The sequence below is a fragment of the Acyrthosiphon pisum genome, chromosome X, assembly GCF_005508785.2.
Source record: "Acyrthosiphon pisum isolate AL4f chromosome X, pea_aphid_22Mar2018_4r6ur, whole genome shotgun sequence".
Classification (NCBI taxonomy): Eukaryota; Metazoa; Arthropoda; class Insecta; order Hemiptera; family Aphididae; genus Acyrthosiphon; species Acyrthosiphon pisum.
In genome coordinates, this window is record NC_042493.1 from 107,939,548 (window position 1) to 107,946,826 (window position 7,279).

Genomic DNA, 7,279 nt, shown 5'->3' on the forward strand with positions numbered 1-7,279 from the left:
AAAATAATTGTACTAGAGGAACAATAATTATATTTTGTTCAACGAGAAATGGAATTGGTTGGGATGTATACTCTTCTAGCATATGCATAACATTTTAAAAATATTTTAATTTGTTTTAAAGTGGACATTTTTGGTTTCCATTTTTTTAGTTTTTTACTGTGAATGTCAATAAAATTTTATTTGTTTGTTAAAAAGCTTGAAAACTGAATACAAGGCTCTATTAATATATTGTTACAATGACATTAATTGAAAAACATTAAAAATATATTATCATAATTTTTTTTATAAGCATTTAAAATCAAATATTGACAAAACACGTAAATATCACGAAAATATGCAAATTATTTTGAGTTGGAAATTCATAAAAATTGTTTTTTTTTTAAATCTAAGATTTGAAAATTTAATAGAAGATTAACTTTTGTCTACTTCTATCAAAAAAAAAATGTTTATAAGCGTTTGAACTTCATATTTTTACAAGATTGGATATTCATTCGATTTCTTATGTAGCTAGTTTCTTATTTTGTTGTAATTCAAAAACCAATAATGTTGATACCAGCAATTTACACAATATACCTATTTTATCAATTTCTATACTTTATATCATTTTCAAAATATTTCGATTTGTTTTGGGCTGTTGACGTTCATATTATTCATTTTTCTAGTTTTTTTCCTATAAATATTAAGAACATTCTATTTGTTCGGTTAAAAAGCGTGAACATTGGATACAAGGTTCATGATATATTTTTACAATAGCAGTTGAAAAATATTAAAATAAACTAGTCCTATATTATAGTACTATGATTTTAGTAATAGAAATAAGACTTCAAGCAGTCGTGTAATGTGTTTTACTATCGTTTTCATAATATAGCTTTAATGATTATAAATAATATTTATATTATTTATATGTTACGACCTACATATTGATATTGGTTTCCGGTGATTTGACGCCCCTGGAAACCGCAATGCATCAAATCTGAACAAGATAAAATATTTGGTGTGGGCAAACGTGTTGTATTTTTTTGTAGGTAAGTAGGTAAAAAGTACTATGCAATCGTGTTATACGCGTCACGCGATCGTCGAGAGTAGATAATTTGCGTCGACGGAATTAGGTCGCATTCATAAACTTCGTATTTCCCGGGAATTTAAATTAAAACAAACAGGGTGATACATTTATTAATTTGAAAAAAAGGGAACAAAAATTAAAAATAGGAAAAAATATATACAAATTATATTAAAGATCATTTTAATCAGGGGCGTGATCACGGGGGGGTCATGGGGCTCAACACCCCCCCCCCCCCCCATTGACGTATTATTTTTATTTTTTATTATAAAACAAATAATGCATCTTTATAATGTACTTGTCGAATTATATTATCATAAAATTTCCCAATTCGTATTTTATCGTTAAATGCTTCCAACTTCGAATATGTACACTGCGTGTATTATTTTATAGACCTTCGGGTCGTTTAAAAAATACCTAAAGCCTCAGGGCATTTAAAAAAAAAAAAAAATATATAATTTGCGCATGGGCATGTAGTTTGATGTGGTAACTTAATTATAATAATATTCATGGAGGTCACAACATAATAGTTGTCACCAACGTTTTCCATCAAATGAGCTACATTAAACATTTTAGTGTTTTCGAGTTAAGTAGCCGGTTATCGGCCACTATTTACTATCTGCAGCATAATAATAGTAATTATACACTGTAGAAGAATTTTCTTCGAATGTTCTACTTCTCTGATAGTAAATAATTAATTATTTTATATGTAAAGCGTGTTAAACATTATGCACGTAATCAACCGATAAGTAAGTAAGTATAATCAATTTTTTAAACGATCGACCAACATTCATCTGTTTTAACGTCTGAATAGTTTATGCCAATACAACAGTACACTGTTAATGTATTACAATATAATATTATTATTAATATCATACGGCGAGGACACGTATTGGAACTGAAGCACATACAACGATATTTTTTGGGTGGTCTACAGTTATCGGTAAGGTTTGTGTACCTACCGTCTTCGTCATCAGCCCGTCATCTAACCTGGAGTCAGAGTGCCATTATGTTTTTGAAAATATAATTTGGCTTTTGCCGCGGCTGATAATTTAATGGATTTAAGTGATTGTTTTTTTTTTTGCCACACCATATACGAAAATGTATTTGGGTGTTGATTTAATTGACATTGAGTTGTTTATTTTTATTATTATTACGGACTAGGCGATTTAAAAAAAAATTCGTACAATTTACGATAAATTAACAATATTGATCTTCATACATTAGGTATGTTATGTTTATGTATATTGACATTAACAATAATATAACATTGAAAAACATATAATTAGAGACAGAAGTTTGGGACATTCGTCATTCGATTTGCGAAATTTTTTTTAGAAAATTATTTTATATTTAACATGTTAGGACATAGGTATTATAATGTTTAATAACGTGTAATTCAGGTTTGTCGTTTGTGTCGTGTATTTTTTTTTTTTTTTTTGATTCATTCTTCTATAATTGTCTGATTCCAGAGTCAACTATAGGGAATTTACTAAATAAACACTACAATCATTTGTATTTAGTATTATAGTGAAAGCTAATTTTGATTACTCTAAGTAACAAATTTGTCTAGATTGTACTGTAAAATTAAATCATAAGTCGGGATACTTTTAATAGTCAAACATATTTAATATTTGTTTATTAGGTATAATATAATTTTGATGTCTGATCGGAAACAGTGATAACTACAAACGACTTGTATACGAAATCGATCTAATGTGGAAACAGTAAATATTATATGTGTCCACAAAAACACTTGCACAATAATGTCATGTATAAAAAAATAAATAAGTAATTTTAAATATAAAAGAGGGTAAGTGGATGTCACTTTGCTGTACAGTAGGTACAAGTGGGTCACTGTAATGAATGTTATTAAATTTAAATTCAATGATAGCCGATAGGTATAATCAGTACCAGCCCTAGTGGGGAGCGGTGTTGGTGAATAATTCATTATGAATATAACTTTATCTATAGACAATCATAATTCATATTTCATAATTCATAATGATTTGTCCCAAATTGTGACCCGTGTGGACGTATGGTTTTCTTAGGAAACGGGTTGTTATCGACGAAAATCAAAACAATAGAAATATTTTACCTAAATACCTATAGCTTACTCATTGTTATTGGCTCGAAAATACTCAAACATATTTTGTATTTTAATTATAAGAAAAATTAATCGGTACCACATACCGATGTATACCACTAGAGTCTAGATATTCACTTTTCCATCTGAAGTAGAAAATCTAGTATAATTTTTTCGTATACTTATCGTGTACACGACGCAAAAGAATAAAATTAAAAATAAAATCAATACATTCATCACGACGCACAAATAAAAAATACTTATTTAAAAAAACGAAAAATGTTACGCTTAGCAGATCCCGTTAGTTTAAAAATTAGAGCGGATTGACCTCGTATAACATTTAAAGTTATCATCTTTGCAAAATCATAAGGTTTTTACTATACCTATTTTAATTTCAAAGCGAATTTCGAGTGTTTTAAGATATTATACAATTATATATAAGTATTTGCGTTGGGGAATTTTTTCCGATTACCACAATAGGTCACGGACATTGTCATTTATTTAAACTCCACTATATACCCGAAGTATTCCATAACGTGCGTTATATTGTACTATAGTCCGAAAAACACTGGACACGTAGGTGTTTCGATAAAAAAAAAAAAAAAAAACTGAATTCAAGCCTTAAACCCATAGGTCTCTGGTCTATAGAGACATTCACCGTGGTTTCTGTGTGTTTGTCAATGTGTGCGTGTGTGTGTGTAACAAAGACGAGGTCGAAATGTATTTCAATAATAATATTATCCATAAGATATCCTCAATAAGTATAAAATATATTATAATTTATAGTCTACAGCTGCCTATACAATATGCTTGCCACATGGGCGGGCGCGGATAGCATTTCTCACGTACCTATATAGCCTGCAAGGACAGTGTGCGCAAGGGGTCTTTATATTATATTATTATTATTATTATTATTATATTTTACTGGGAACGTTCGACGGATAGGGGCGTAGAATACGACTGCACGATTGTACAATGTTGCCAAATTTCATAACACAATAATATAATGTAATATAAAATATGTGTTTTATCGTTATGTTGAATTTCCTCTTCCCACCTATAGGTACTATACATGCTATATTATTATGCATTCGCACGTAAGTAGTAGAGTTACCTACCAACAGTGGCGTAAATTGGGTGGCGCAAATGTAGCAAGTTGATATTTTTTCACTACCAGAAAATCATACAAGTTTGTATACCAATAGTTTATATTTTCAAAAGTGTATACTTGTTTATTAATGGGGCTGGAGCGTGATTAATTTTCGGTCGAAAACATAGATCACAACTTCAATCACTACGCTCAACATAATGTTCTGATATCAATTTTGAAAGCAGATTTGAATTCGTCACTGAATTATCTATGCTTTGACATATTCATTTCTCTGAATTTTTTTTTTTTTAACTTAGAAATTTACTAACGAAAATAGTCAAAATAGATCATATTCATAATTCAAATTCAAATACATTGATATAGAATATGAAAAATGTACGACAGTTAAAGCATAGTAAATTTATAGAAGAATTCAAATCTACTTTCAAAATTTAAATCGGAACATCCTACTAAACGTAGTGATTGAAGTCAATTGCAGTATTTTTTTAAAAAAGATGTTTGTCATTTTATAAATATTTGGTAACATATGCATGCAGACAGGTAAATGACAGTCGTACATATCCGCGGGTGACTGTAAACTCTGCCAGTTTTTATATATAGTATAAATGAACAATATTAACAACTTGTTCCATTACAAGTTCCATTAACGCGTTTAGAAAGCAGTATTTTTTTTTTGTTCACTATATAATCATATAATATGAATATAAAGTTTTTATTCAGTTGTCAGAATTTATCAAATTGGTAGGTGCCTTGTCGAATATATTATAAAATATAAAATATAGAATGAGATTCGAAAACCTAACGCGTAGCGTCTATTCCCTTTTCGATCCGAAATTACGATAGTGCAACTGATTTTTTTTTTCCTGTGCTATTTAAACATAATATATATATATATATTATTGGTCAGGGTGGCAAAAAACAAAAGTTACTAACACTAAGGTCGGAAAGTTTAATCCAGCACTAAAAAATAATGTGTACAACAATAATATGGAAATTATTACAATATATTATTATCAGGGGTCACTGACATTTTGTTGATTAAGATTTACTAAGAATGTATTTTTCGAATTGACCCACGTAAAAAATATTTAAAAAAAAATGTAATTTGTAAGTATTTACATAAGTTATGACAATTGGCTTATTCTAATAAATAAATAGGTATGATTTGGTTCCCTGCTGATTAGGTAATCAATTTAAATTGACGCAAGCCAGCAAATCTTTTTTTAAAAAAAAATCGAACGTGTCACGTTTTATAATATTAATATTAGTTACTATATATAATATCAATACTAAACACACTTAGGTATACACATAATACAATTAAAACGTCAAGTTAAATTAATATTAGTGTTTCACTTTAAATTCCTAAATAATCTCAGAATTAATTATGATCGCATTATACTGTAATTTTGGCGTAGAAGTATGTCAATGTATATCGATATGGTCAGTTGATTATAATCCAAGGAATATTCGCTGAATGTTAAACTAAGACGTTGTTTTGATTAATGATCATCGGAAAGTATAATAGCTCGGAGCCTCTGACGGAGTCGGTATTCAATTTTTATAAATTTCATGTGAGAAAATTGCACATAAGCTGCTGGTTAATCTGACAAATGAATGTAACTTCATCAACCAAATATAAAATAATAAGTTCAAAGTTGGTTCCAACAAAAGAGGATCGGCTTCAAAATCGTCCAAGATCGACCAGTGGATCGTGGTCGACCATTTACCCCAATATTTTTATTTTTTACATTATATTCGTATGTGTATTATGTATACCTACCTTGCATTATGCACGTTTAATGAGAATATTAAGAAAAACGATTTATAGGTACGTCTTAAGACCTCCGTCTTATCCTAAAGTTGTTTATTTTATTAAAAATAAGAAACCACTGTCGTATCATGCATGCCTAATTTATTATAAACGTTAATAGTATTAAGACTATTAACGAGATTAAGCAATGTGAAACAAAATTTAGCTTTAAGTCATAGTAAGTTTTAGTAGATGTAGCAAAGTGTAAACTAGGTTAAGGGGATTGGAAGCGGTGATTTTCTGTCTTTGTCTAAGCACGTGAAACATAGGAAAAATAGCTTAACGCCTGACAAAAATTAAGGTACTATTCTAGTTGTAGGTACGATTTAAAAAAATGTAAAGATGTTTGAATTGATACACAAGTTTACTTTATATCATTCGAATCATATTTTTAATATATTTAAAATTAAAAATATTCATTCTCATCAACATTTTGCTACAATTGAAACATTGATGACACCGCTTAATAGCTACCTATATATATAATATGGTGGACACAAATGGGCAATGGCAGTTACATTTTATTATACGTCTTAAAATTAGTTATAATTAGATTTACATCATACGTATAACCATCTCGGTATATCGGTATATACCTGGTTTGTTTAGATTAGATTGTAAATATATACGCGGATCATACGGGGGGGGGGGGGGATTCGGATGTCGGATCCCCCTGACTTTTTTTTAAGTGGAGATCCAGTAATAAAATATGTACTCATTATTTATTGGTACTACTAATATAGAAAAATTTATAAGAAACAACAAATACAAAGGTGGGTTATTTTTCCATATTTTGTCAGTAATTTACATGCTTATATAAAAAAAAGGTGGGTAAGTGGATGTCGCTCTGCTGTACAGTAGGTTACAAGTGGGTCACTGTATAATGGATAGTATTAAATTTGAATTCAGTGATATAATATCACTGTAGAAGAAAAACGATTCTGAGCGGAGACGGTTTGTCAGTCTAGGTATTAGACATACCTATTATAGGTATACTTATCTATAGTATTAAAAAAAATTGACCTATAATAGGTATTAATAATAAATTCCAAATTGATCATATCACAATATCCATCAGGTAACGCGTTATACATCAACAACAAACCGTGGTACTATCATAGATATATAATAGTATACTTTAGAAGTTTCAAGTACCCACGAATAATATTATACAATCACAACAAAATAACTAAAATAGTTATCCTAGGT